Here is a 14,440-nt window from a genome sequence, read left to right as displayed (position 1 = left end):
GATAATGGTAGCAAAAGCAGCTATGTGAGGAAAGAGGTGGTTAAAGGAAAGCGTGGAGGTGAGAGCTTCCACAGTTGTAGTGCAAACAATGGACTGAGGGCCCAACAGAGCAGAAAAGGCAGAAATGGTCTTTGGTGACAAATTCTAACTTGTAAAAGTGCCAGATTACCACATAAGCCAATGTGAATTTAGGGCAACAATAGCTCCACTAGGTTTGGTGTCAGATCAACCTGTGTGAGGGAGAACACTGCTGGGATCCTGGCATTTCCCAAAGGTGTTAGAAAAGGGAAACAATTTGTATAAATACAGGAATTCAAGACCAGAAACAAAATACTGACATAATCAGTGAAATGAGCATCGAAATCAGTCTTCATGCTAAAGCTAGAAGGGTCTGGCATATCAAATAGAGCAAGAATATCTTCAGGAATATGCCAGAAGCTAATTGGTTTAAGAAATCTGGCTGTATATAGAGACCATTACTCATAGATATCACGTTTTTCTATTGCACAAATTATCTACAGTGCTTATGGTGTCTGCTCAAGGAAAAGTTTATTTTCCTTCAGTCTTTTCTTTTCCCCTGACCTCAAAGCACTAATTAACAAAGTATTAGCATGTTTCTAAAATATGACTGAATTCATCCTCTTAAGAAAATGTACTGAAGAATGTACCCTATTATTAGAAATGACAGGATGTATATAGGGCCATATGTTTTCAAAGGGTTTTCTGTCAGTGTTAATCAAAACGCTGGAGAACTTATGAACATACAGAGCAGCACGTCAACCATATGGATATCTTCTCTTTAATAGTGAGAATTTGAATTAATAATAAACATTGGAGAGTAACCTAGAGTGAGACAGAAACAATAATATTAAGACCAGAACAAGCATAATATCATATCAGTCTGAAGACTCCTGGGTGTTTTAAAAAATCTTATTGTGCATCAATGGAACTACATTCATTAATTATGCCTAATTTAGCATGGAAAAGTAACTCCAAAAATGCCATTTAGATTTGCTGTTTTTTGTAAAGGACAGAATTTGTCTCATACAGCACGCTCTAGTAAACATCAGTGTCATGTGCTGGTCTGACTGGTAGAGGTACATTCATTGTTGTAGTCTACTTGTTATTGTAAAGGCACTGGAATATTTGTTTGATGAAACATGCATGCACAAATCATTTCATGGACTATGTGAGCAGATGGAAAAAGAAAAAGTGGAACCCCTTCCTAAGTTGGCTATCCTGAAAAATGGATTGAGACTCCATTATTTTGAATAATCCTCCAAGGACTTAACATCATGGAATTACCTGTTTTTACAGATGGTGACTCTCTAAACTAAATGTTAGGTTTTATTTTCACTGTTACCAGCCCAGCTTTATTTCTCCTTAGTTAAAAAAAAAGTTATGTTTAGAAGTTTGACTGCTCACATTGAGACCTAGAGCCTTTCCCTGCTGATAAGCACAATCCAGTCTTTGCAGGGTGAAAAACTGAATCTTCTACCAGAGATCATGAGAAGAGGAAATACAACATTCAGTCTTTGAAGCTATAAGTTGAGACTTCCCTATTACACAGTAATAGATTTTATTGGTAACTATCCATCTGCATCAGTTACCCAGGCTAGGAGAGATATATTTTCCTTGAAATTTCTATTTTATTTTTCCCTTGAGTCCATTCTGATTTTCAGACTTCCTCTTCGGATCGTTGAGAAGTGTGTAAGTATGGACAGCACCTTTGGACTGTGACGTGGTTCTTGCACCTGCTCTTTGCTTTGTTTTTGGAGTAGCCACAAGGGACAAATGGCAAGGAGCAGAGTTCTCCCCTCCCTCCCCTCTGTAGCTATTCTATCACCTCCTGTAATTTTGCTGTCAGCATTTGTTCTGCTACACAACAGCCTGTGACTGTCCTGCAGACCTCAGGGGAGCATCTCCAGTATGAAGGAATCAGTATCCACCTGCAACATATTGGTAGAAAATGTATAACAGTTTTAATTCAATTTAATCTAAGGTTTCCCTATCAAAAGAGACATTTTGTTTTAAATGAAGCTCAATGACCAGGAAACCTGCACAAGGGTTCTATTAAGGGTTATGGCTTCTCTCTTTCTGGACGATCCACATTTCCCAATTCCTTCAGACAATCTCTACTCTAGCGTGTTCATTGCTAAATGCACATTTGAAGACTTTTTTTACACCTTACCTTTTACTTCTGCTCTACAACCTCTGCAGAGGAGCCTCAGAGCTGACATGTAGCTCCCGCCAGGGAGGGATGAAGGGGCCTTCTGTTGTGCAGATGTTGGCCGCAAGAGTGCTCTTACCTCCATATCAAAAGAGGAGGTGTTCAAACACAAACAAATAGTATAACTGCTAGTCAAAAGAGAAAAGGGGCAAAAAACATGCTTGTTAAAGCTTCCAGGTACCCTGGCAATTAATGTAACCACAGCATAATCCTGATGAGCTCTCACGTCTCCTGTTACGCTTGGTACGCAGTGTTTGTTAGCATTTGCTCCATCTGCTCCTATAGTCTCCATCAGCTGACAGAGGGTACGGTTACTGCAGCCATTAAATGTTGATGATCCTCACAGGGTCCCAGTTGCTTGTGGCAGGTATCCATTATGTTAACTGTCCCTTCCCCCACAGTCTGTCGTAATGCTTTTTCACTCATGCGTTTACTAACAGCAAAATTGTGGCTTTTTTATTAAGATGCTAACATCAGCATGACTTTTAGGTGCAGTAAATTACATTGGTTAGTCTTCACTTGCCTGAATTGAATGAATGATATCTTTTTTCTCCTAGTGTGATATTCAGAGTTGTAAGTGCACTAACTTCTAGGATACACTATCCCTCATTAGAAAGGACATCTCTTCTTGTCAAACCAAACCTACTCTTATTCATCTAAAAGGAAATAATGCGCTTTCCTTTTCCTTAAAGCCACTTGCTGATAGATTTAAGTGGATAAATATATTCAGCAGTCTTTGCCTTTCCATTTCTCTTTTGCCAGCAATGCCAAACAGACTGTGAAAAAGAGAATTAATTCATTATCCCAGGATATTCATGAAGTTCTCTAGGCTTCTGATTCTTGGACTGCAGGTCATTAGCAATCATTAATTTTTAAAGCTACTGGTGACATCCTCTGAAGCAGATATCATTGAAATAAACAGGTCTATTAATGTGGTAGTAGGCTGCAGCTTGGGAATGTGTAAGTGTATGGAAAAGCAGAATTTTAGCTCTGCAAAGATCTTTAAACTGAGACAGTGCTGGGTAGGTATGCTACCATATGGCACAACAGAGGGCATGAGGATTAAAACTGTGGGCTCTGAAATATGTCAGGATGACCTGTTGCATCTTGCTCCTGCACTCCTGGCAGTTACAAAGTGATAGTTACCTTCTATGTGGCTTTTGCCACAGAGCACTGGTGGTCAGAGGGAGCCTACAGCTGTCTGCAAGAGGTCCTGCAGGCACGTTTGTGCCTAAAATCCTTTCTTTATGTTGGAGTGTAGAACATGTTGTGGTTTTCCTTTTTCCTTCCTAACAAATACGCAACCCTCCCCGTTTAAAAGTTAAACATGTCTAGACTACCCCAGAAATGACTTTCCTTTTGATGTGGCCATGGAATGATTAACTCATACACTGCTCTTAACCTGAGAAAAGATATGAGAGCATAGGATGGCTGTGTTAATACTCAAGCCATATGTCCTCCCAGAAGTACGGTACGATGTTGATCATGACCTCAGAAGAAAGCAGGCCTGCTTATGGCAAATATATGGAATTGATTAAATGAATAAATAACCCTATTATTTAGTTTTGCATAAAAATATGTAGGACCCAGGTCAAAGATAATCCCTAATTTTTCTATGCATAATAGATTCCAAAGTGTAAACATTACCAGTAGCATGAACCAGACTAGATGCTTTATGTCAACAGTCAAAGGTGCGAGTGTAAACTCAGAAATATTGATAATGTTTGTGAATAACTTCAGACTAAATTATGCTGGAGTTCCCAAGCTGCTATGAGTGCCTCTGTTGTTTTAACACTCCATTCTCTGTTATGAGTTCAAAGACTGACCACAGTTCTCGCGTGGACAGTGTCACATTTGGTGTATATATGATTAATTTCAGAGCTTATGCTTCTGTGTCAGAATAGCAAAAAATGTACTTCCTTAAAGGGACCAGAAAGTTAAAGTGCCTTTGTGACTGTCTCATCAAACAACTCAGGTCAGGCAGAGTGATGCTCTGCCCGGTGTGCCTCGTGCTGCATTTGCCCGTTTTGCTTCACGTGTCACAGGCTGAATGAGGAATAAAAGCTGGGGGCTGTGGGACAGGGCTCAGCTCCTGGGGAACTGACACAGAGCTTTGATTTTCTCTGAAGCCACAAAGAGATCTTCAGCTGAATTCTCCGCTTCTCAGATTAGCTATGAGCATAATAGGTGTGAGAATAGCAGAGCACCTACAAATTATTCTGCTTTGAAGAAATGGCAGATTTTGCTACTAAGCAGCCCATGCTGCAAATGGCCTTCATTCCAGGACTCATTGTGTTCTGATGAATTTGAGACACAAATCCAAACTTCCCAGCTGCTTCCTATATGCAGCAGGATCCCAAACTCATCCCCCACACTGAAATGTTGCGTTTGATGAAGTTCAGACTTGAGTTCTGAACTGAGCAGCTCTTTGCAGTTGGATCTTTTATCTGCTGAGTACACGGAGGGGAAAAGAGAGCAGTGCATCTGGCAGTGCACTGGAAGCAGACCTTATCTAATAACATACAGGCTTGCGATTCACATGTGTGCAGAATGCAACCCAACGTGCCCGTAATGCGGGGGGAATCCGAACTCTGCTGAAATCAGTGGGTGCCTCTCCACTGACATCAGCTGATTTCTGGATCAGCTCCATAATAAAGCACTAGTCTTGCCTCTCTGACCACAACAGTAGGACAGCAGAGGTCAAGGATACTCATACTTACAGCAGAAGCCCAACTAATAGGCACAAGAGGATGTAAAATGATGCCTAACTGAGGTGGAGGGATACAGGGTCAGCTCCCCCCTGCTCATTAAATCTGGATGTAAGAAACGTCAAGGAATTGCTGCATCTCAAAAGTTTATCCTAGCAAATAATAATGAGCTTTGCAATTGAGATTCAAGACTTTGTATCGGATGACAGCCATTTTGGTTATTTAGCAGTGTCTTCAAATTCAGTATTTAAATGTGATTTCATTTCTGTCTCTCTCTAATGTGACCTCAGGCAATGTTTTTTAAACTATAGTGTAATACATGAAATACAATAACTATTTCCTGTAAAGACTTAAGTGTTTTTATGTTACGCAGTTCTGTAATTAACATTGGTGTCCTGTATGCTGTAGGTACCCACAGATCTTTTTTTCTGTCTGCTGGCAAATTATGGCATGGTGTTTGTTCTGATACAACTGGGATTATATATTTATGGTTCCCCAAACTGTAAATATTTGCTGGAACAGGCTGCCCAGAGAGGTTGTGGATGTCCCATCCCTAGAGGTGTCCAAGGCCAGGTTGGATGGGGCCCTGGGCAGCCTGGTCTAGTATTGAATGTGGAGGTTGGTGGCCTGCATGTGGCAGGGAGGTTGGAGATTCATGATCCTTGAGGTCCCTTCCAACCCTGGTCATTCTGTGATTCTGTGAAACTGTACATCATGTGATTAATAGATTTATATATTTATTAAGGTGAAATACATTGCAATATATTTGCAAGACGGACCAGATCCAAAACCCACTGAAGGTAATGAGAGAATCTAGTGCAACGTATTGTATGCATAGACGTTAGCCCTGAAGTGACCTGGCTGTTGGATGAGATGACTTTTGAGGGCTCCTTTCAACTTACTTTTCCTATTCTACAAACTGTAAATAAGAGGTGTTTAGAGCCCTACAAGTTCTGCTGCAGAGAATGAAGTTATCAGTTTGGCATTAGGTTCTCAGTGCCCTGTTGAGGGAAGGGGATAGGCATGCCAGGTGGGGCCAGCTGACTCACACAGGAAGGGGGCACAACACGATGCCACTGCCTTGTTTGTTTCCTTTTTCAAGTGCTCACAAGCCCTAAGGAATCACATTGCCTTGCAGCTACTGCACAGCCATGAAAACCAGCTGAAAACAAAACCGAGCCTCTTCGGAGAAAGCCCCACAAGTGACCTCTTCAGCAAAGCAAACAAAGATTTGCATTGGCTTCTCTTCTCCCCAGCTATCACTTACACTACATGCACACTGTTGTTCCTCCTGCCTGTGCCATTGTACCTCCCTCCTAACCTCCTGTTTTCATCCTGCAAAAGCTTTTGCAAGGAAGTCAGCACACAGCAATGGTGTGAGCTTACAGCACATTGGCTGCTTTGTGCTAATTTCCCATTAGTGCACATAGGCAGTAGATTGGTATGGTGCCTTGTATGTTAGTGGGTACTCAAAGGTTTGCAGCTGGACCAGAACTGCCTGACGTATCAGTTTATAGTGCAAGGAGACCATTACTCCAAATGAATTTGCTATGGGACAGTAAAAAGTCTCTGTTATAAATAGGCTCCTATAGACAGGATGATGTAACATTCATTATAAGGCACTATAACTGTGTCGTTTACATTCTTTGGTGTGCTGTCCCATGCATAAATCCCCAATGCTCCAAAAACCAATGCATTAAAAGTTAAGGGTGAATCCAATCAATAACCTACTGCATTATTCATGGGTTCAGTGATGCAGAGTTAATCCTTTGGGACAATGACATTAGGACATTTGAACAAAACGTACATCATCCTGCCTAACACCAGACTGCACAGAGGATAAAACCCACTGCTGTAATCTTCATCCTCTTCCTCCAGGGAAAGAGACATTCCTGTTCAGCACTGGAACTTCTGGAGACGATAAACACAAGCAACCCATCCCCAGCTCCATCCTGAAAACCTTCGGCATTGGCACTCAGCACCTCAGAACTGTGTGCACCCAATGCCAACTCTCCATCATGGCAGAGGAACAATATATTTGCTCCAAGGTAAATCGATCCTACTGTAGCATGTGAGATTTTCTCCACGTTGGTGGCACTGCAGAGGGGGCCATGGTCTGACAGAGTGGGCTCTGGCTGTGGGAAGGGGTGGGAGGTGGAGGCAGCAGCCCCCCTCCTCGGAGCTGCACTGCTTTCAATATGCAATTATTCTGTCCCTAAAGGTAAATAGAGGGTTTGTGTGCGAGAAATATTTCTGTAAAATAGTTTGCAGCTGAAAAGATAACACTATTCCCTGCCTCCTACTTGGCTGTACAATTTTAATTATGTCAGGGAATCTCTCCTATTTTATATTCCATATATATTTATGGAATAAGCTGTTGGCAAATAGGACATTATTTCAAATAATTTAATGTATTTATTAAAAGAGATTACAAATCTATCCAGGCTATAGTCATTGCACTTAGGGCAACTATAATGGCTATATTATTGTTCCATTTATTTCAAAATATCTTTGGCAAGGACTGCTCCTCCATGATGAGCGTGAGAAAGAGACCGTCTGATGGTCCCTGTGTTGCTGAGGGCTCAGCCGTCCCCCTACCTCCTGGACCCATCCTGATAGCTCTGCTCCAGAGATGAGAATAGGGCTGGGACAGAACAGCGAGACCCAGGCTTGGTTATTTGATTTGTACTACGTGATTTTAGCCCAGAATGGAACTGAGATACAGAGCTGGCCCCCAGGAGGCAGAGCCAGCGAGAAGCTGCAAAGGTGCTGATGGACTCAGGGCTCCCATGTGCCCCTAGAGATGCAGCTGAGGAATCCAAGGGTGCCCAAACTGGTCCCTGCAGCAGTGCCACTTTTTTTTAACAGTCTCTCTTAACAGCAGAAATACAGTTGTTGTTGGCTCTTGTCATGCTAATATTTGATCTCTCCAGTTTCACTACTGAGAAACAAGGTGAATCTTTCATGCCAGTGGTTGGAGATGCCACGCATTTACCTCCTAGTATTTGGATCCACTGTGCTGCAAAGAATGAACCAGTCAAACCCACTGTAGAGGAAGGAAAAGAAAGTGAAGCCCCGAATGCCAAGCAGAATCTTGCTGAAGACCACCGAGGCGACACAGCATCAGCAATTGGTGACAAAGCCCATTGCATCATCACAACCAAGCCAAGGGTGGAAGAACGTGACACCGATCTGTATTTCCAACAGCCTTTAATGGAAAGGTGGTCTGCACTCATCAGCACTGTTGTTATTTCTACAGCCCCAAAAGAGCAACCTACTTGAGTTGTGACAGAGCTGCTCGTATAACCAAGGGTATATGCTTATGTAGCCTGCTTGGGAATGTAAGCACATTAACCTATAGACTAAGAGAGATGACCATATTCTTGTAAATGAGCACAAAACATAGGTAATGCCTATACCTTCAAACACCAAAGGATGAACATGAACAGTCTCTAGAGCCACTCCAGAGGTGTCCTGTGCTGAGATACGACTACTTCTGCTGACCACTGCTCACATGCACGTGTCACAGGACCAGTCAAGGTCACAAACTTAAGCGTATTTATACCACTTGGTAAGAACAAAGCTGTAATTATATTTTGTGTGTTTTCTGCCTTCCTCAATTGCTGCCACTGCTGCTTGTTTGCCACAGCGTAACCCATGGCATATTTTATAGGTTTTCAACCTTTGCACACAATGGATTAGAAAGAAAGTCAATTATGCATAAGATTGAAAGATTTATGTAAATATAAAACCAATATAATGTATTATTTACATACAGCCTGTACTTACCCTAAGTAACTTCTGCAGAAACCTGGGCTATCACAAACAGCTCACACCTAATTTCTGAGCCCTATTCCAGAAAAGAGGGGAGGATTCTGGCTACCTTAAATCAGTGCTAATATTTTCTAGATGAGAGCATATTTGTATAAGAACATAACTCAACATAACACGGATGGACAACAAGCAGGATAAATCTCTATCATTTATTACATTTGCTGAGCGATCAAAGGTGTCTAACTAGACATTTTTCCTCATTGGTTGTTTGCATTAGATATGCAAATCTCCTTTCTTGCAGAGCCATTTCTGAATATATTTGCGAGGCTATTGATGTCCATTACTTCACTTAAATATAGATCAGAAATACTGACAAATATTTTCATTCAAAGAGTTTGATCATTTTCAGATTACTCTCCATGCTAGTAATTAACCTCAGTCAACACCCTTCCATAGCACTTTCAAACACAGTTCCTAGCAAACATAAAGTTTCATAAATATGTACTAAATAACCTTAAAGCCCTTTATGAATAATTATGAGTTTTTAAGTTTTTGTGAATCTGCATATTAATTCCACACCATAAATAATACATGAAGCAAAAATCCAGCTTGTTTGGTGTCTAGGGACAGAGAAAGAAAAGGAGGGGATAATTATCAGTTTAATGTGGGAAAATACTTAACCTAAAAGATTATCTTCAAAACTGATGACTCTATAGGTTTGTATGTATGTGTGTATAAATACATATACATATAAGATATATATGTATGAAGATAGGTATGTCTGCAGACATGCACCCAGTCTGAGAAAGCTTTCATTTGATGCATGTTACATCTGTCTCCTCTGTGCCATGCTGAGCTCTTCAAGTGCAAAGCGATGTGATGAGCTCAGCCTCCACACAGCCCCTCTTTCTAGAAACGTATGTTCCCCCAAAGGTAGAAAATTAATGAGAGGCTGCTGACTAAAATTACTACATTTTGCCTTCCGTGGGACATTATGGATTTAAAAGATAAGCAAGAGTGCAGCAAGTCCAAAAACAATTTCATTTCGTTAATCCTTTAAGTGCCTCGGGATGAGCAGCCCATGTCCAGCAAAGGTGATGCTTCTGTATGCCTACTGCACAGCAGTGCTTGCACACTCTGCTTCTTGGCTCCACATGGAAGGCATCCAGTGGGGTGGGATGATGTATGGCTGGATGGTCTTAGGCTGACACTTCCTGGATGCTCACTGACAGTAATAAGAAACATAAGCGGTGTGCAGTAACAGCTTGTAGGTAAAGCAGGGAGTGTGTATAGGATTTTTCCTCTTTATTCCATACAGCTTACAGCAAAGAAAAGGCATTTTCTGTTCAAATGTCTTTGAACAAAACAAAGCGGAAACTATTATGTTTCAAAACCAGGACCCAAGAACATACTTGATGTTTGCCTTTGTCAAAGGAGTACAACAATTTATAGTTTGGGGAGAAAATCATTGCATTCCAATTCTATATTTTTCAGTAAGGAATTCCATTTATTTTTTACATCTTAATCCACCTACATAATGAAAATAGATTTCACTTCTCATTTCAAGTCCTTCAGATCTATTTCACTTCCCGGTCATGCTCAGCGCTTGGCTAGGAGAATAAAAGGCAGTATTTCAAATAATAGCAACTCAATAGCAAGCCTGTTTAAATGCAGAAAGAAGAAAAGATAAAGCAAATTTGTACAAGAATCTTTAGACATAGGAGCACTCCCTTGTTCTGTCGCCATTTCCCATCCCTGCAGCATCAGTGGAGCAGTGCTGGTGGTGCAGGGGTGCTGCCAGGAGCAGGGTGAGGGGTTGGGAATAGGATCCCACAGAAGGAACTGAATCCAAAGCTCAACTTGAAACTGCTCAGAAGGATTCCAGGAGTGGGTGAGGGGCTCCTAGAGGTGCCGGCAGCACTGTCTCATCATGGCAGCCTGCTAATTAACCGTGATGGGTTTAAAGCTTCAGCTGGAAACAGCTTCTGGAGAAATGGATGGAGCACCCAGGTTTGTTTAGTATCCAAAAAGGGACACAGAGTTAAAAGAATTGTTGTAAAGGCCAGCATTCGGTATTATTTTGCATCTGTCTGCTTTGTGTGCCATTTGTTAGGAATTTATAAAGTAACTACTTTCAGTATGCGAGAAAAAAAAACACACCTTTAAAATATTGAATTGTGTCTGCTGTGCCTTGTGGAAAGGTACAGACTTCTCATTTGGGAGTTGCATTGTGTGGATGCAAACCTGTTGATGAGTGGTTTAAACTAATTCTCATGCATGTTGGACTCACAAATCCATAAACTTCAGTAAGAACTCAGCTGCAGCTGATGTTATTGGTTGAACTGTTTTCATCTCAAGCCCGTTCTGAATCCCCAACAAAAATAGTAGGCCAGATGCCCAGACAGCAGCTAGAGACCCTCATTAGGCATCATTTGCATCCTATTAACCACTGAGCTGTGGGTCATTCGCTGCCTGTCAACCATTCAAGTCATTCCTTTTGTGTTAATTAGTAGAGAAATAAGGAGTTAATGAAGATCTTATGATCTGTGATGATTCATCTTTGTTGTTTCAAACGAATCCCTGCTCTCCGAGCACTCCAATAAGCTCCTGCACACCGAATAATAGAGGAATAGTGGAGGGAGCTTAGGGCGGCCTTTGGAGTGCCGTTCTCTGGGGACCTTTTGCACGGTGGGCTTTGTTAGCTAAAGATTAGAAGGAGTTAATTGCTTCAAGATTGCTCGCAGATTAGGTTACATGGTGTGTTGTATCTATGTAAGCATATGTCAGGTCTAGTTAAAAGATAGAAGATGCTTATTTTAATAAAATTATGAAAGGAAGAATTAATTTGTCATTATGGTAGAAATCTTATTTCTACTCTTAATTTGAGCACTTTCAGATAAATGCAGGGCTAGTTTCCCTCTCATTTTTCTGGTCGAAATGGGAATGCTGGGCAGGAGGGGTCCCAGGCTGGGTCCTAGGTTTCCTGCCCATTTTGGGGACAGCACACCATGGCTGTGGAAAGACACAGATGGAAAACCCAAATCAACAAACAAATAAGCAGTAAGAACAGCTCTCCTCCCCCAAAGAGTTTTCCTCGAGGTTTAGGAAGAAACGATTCCTCTTTCCACACCAGTTCTGGTGTATGCATTTTCACAACAGGGTTGATGGAACATGCACAGACCTTCATGACCTGGGTATATGAAAAGACAGCAGAAGTGAAATATCCTTGGCTGTAAACAAAAGTAGGTTGAGAAGGAGCGCCTTCTTGCTGTAGAGACTTGCTGCTCTTATTACCATGGTGGCAATAACTTCCAGAAAGCTGAGCTCCAGCAGCTGGCCTGCTGCAGAGGGTCTGTGTGACCACTTCTCCTCCTCCTCCTTGTGGATTTATGAATGGCACCAAGTTCTCCTAAGAAGCCAACGTCTTCCTTTGATTAAAAGTAAAGAAACAAAAGAATCTCCAAACTGAAATTAATTATTTAGGTTTGCCAAATATTGGGAACATTTTTATTTAGGCTTTTTTTTTTTTCTTGCCTGTACACATATCGGATGGAAAATTAAAAAAAAAATTAATTATTCAGCTCTGTACTAAAGTGTCTGTGAATGCTGAGGTGGTTTAGCAAGGAAGAACAGCCCAAAAGAGAGGCAGGGATCTATGCAAAGTGTTTTGGATACATCCTGAAAAACGTACTTCTCAGCTCTGCTTTAGCTCTCACAAATGGTTAAAGAACAGCTCCTTTCTTTTTTGTGAAGGGATGCCTTGCAAATTGCAAAGATCTATTTGGCAAAAAAAAAAATAATAATAATAATCTTTTACATCTTATTGTGAAAACTATTTATAATTCATGTCTTCCTGATGGTAAACAGAAGCTCAGTGCACATCCTTGGCTTGTACAGAGGTTTTGCACTGCCCAACTGATCAGTGAGGATGGAGGAGATGCTGTGATGTGTGCATGGATGCTGGGATGCTGTACAGGACGCTGGGCCTCATGGCAGTGACAAGCTGTGGCAATGCTGGTGCTGCGATCCTGCTGTCACCTGTAAGGAGGAGGAATGCAGCCAGCGCTTTTCTGGGCAAAACCACATCCCCAGTGACAGATCATTGTAGCATTTACTGAATAACTGCTTGGATGATTCATTACATTAAAATCCCTCTCCACTTTAATTGCTATAAATGAAGATACAGTTCATAGTGTTTGAATGTTAAAGGGAAAACACCCTACCCTGCCACAATGCGTGCACACCAGAGGAAAAATGAGAGACCAGCACGAGAGGTGAGGAAATAGATGTGACTGCGTGGCTTCAGAGAGAGAATGTGGATATAATTGGAGGCACTGCAGAGTCACAGGGAAATGGACTGGGAGAAGAGCCCCAGGCTGCACTGCCCAGGTCCCATTCAAAAAGCATCATGCCTAAGGAACTGCATGCAGGACCACTCCTCGAGCATCTGCTTAAGCCCATCCCAGATTTCAGTGGTAGCAGTGGCAGCCATAGAGGTTTTTTTCAACATCAAACAGGAGACAGATTTTTCATGGGGGCAAGAGGGGGGGGAAAGATAGAGAGAGAGAAGAGGAAAAAAAATAAGCAGAAGTAATTTATTCGGGATCTTTGAGAGGATAATAGCCAATTATTTGTTTATAACACTGGTTAAATTTTCATTAGGCAGATTAATGGAATATCATGTACTGTCAACATTGGACTGAGGGGTGGTCTGTAAGAGATAAACGGGCAAACAGTCGGTGTGTCTCCCTGAGTAAATTAGTTTTTGCTTTCCTGTTTTTCATATGAAAATGGAAAGGTGGACAAGGTGGTGCATTTTAAAACAGGTCTCAAGATGGACCAAATCAGTTAAATATGAAAGCAATTCCGGTAATAAATACATTATAATAACTTAGCATCGTGCCTATCATTTTGATTTCATGAAAGTCTGGGATAATGTAGATTTTTAACCTGCTCTCTTAATACACATTTCCTCTTCCTGAACTTCAACGTTTCTTGCTGTGAGGTGAAAGCATATTACTTTTTTTGCCTGATTTTTCTGTGTAATCTGTTCGGTATTACAGCTGGTAAGTGCTAGAGGCTCACAGCTCTTTCTTGTGAATTCTGGTATTATCATCCTGGATAGCATGAACAGTCCCCTCTAAGTACTGCATTATCAGCATCAGAACCCCTGAGTGGTTATGGTTGCATATCGTGCTCTTTTGAAGTCAGAATATTTCTACAACACTAAACGTATTAGCCTGGGATTTTCAGACAAGCCACAGAGAGGCAGACACCCAAATTTCAGCTGGACTTGGGCCCAGACATCCACTTAACCTCTTTGAAAATCTCAAGTCCTTTTGCCCAAGAGTAAAGCCAAGTGGATGTCTCCTCAGCCTCGCCACCAGCACTGGCACAGCCCAAGTAGGTGGGAAGAGGTCTTCCCCAGCTAGCCAAAGGCTCTGCGGGACACTGAGAGGTGTAGGGAGCTCAAATGCATTCCATCCAGGCTTGGCAATTAATGATTACAGAACACTGAAAAGGCCTCTTGCTATACGGAATGGAAAAAGCATTTATTTCTGATGATAGATGACTATGGCAGTACCATGATGGAGTCTGCTTGTGGACAAATGATGAAATTTCTCTTTTAGGTCCCAAGACAGCTTGGTTTTGAGGCTGAAAAATGCTTCCAAGTATATATATCATTCTTACACTTCTTAAAATGATAATATTTGTATCCATCTGTACA

Source organism: Meleagris gallopavo, chromosome 8, assembly GCF_000146605.3.
Source record: "Meleagris gallopavo isolate NT-WF06-2002-E0010 breed Aviagen turkey brand Nicholas breeding stock chromosome 8, Turkey_5.1, whole genome shotgun sequence".
NCBI classification, from domain to species: domain Eukaryota; kingdom Metazoa; phylum Chordata; class Aves; order Galliformes; family Phasianidae; genus Meleagris; species Meleagris gallopavo.
The sequence above is the reverse complement of the archived record's forward strand: the minus strand, read 5'-3'. Positions refer to the sequence as shown.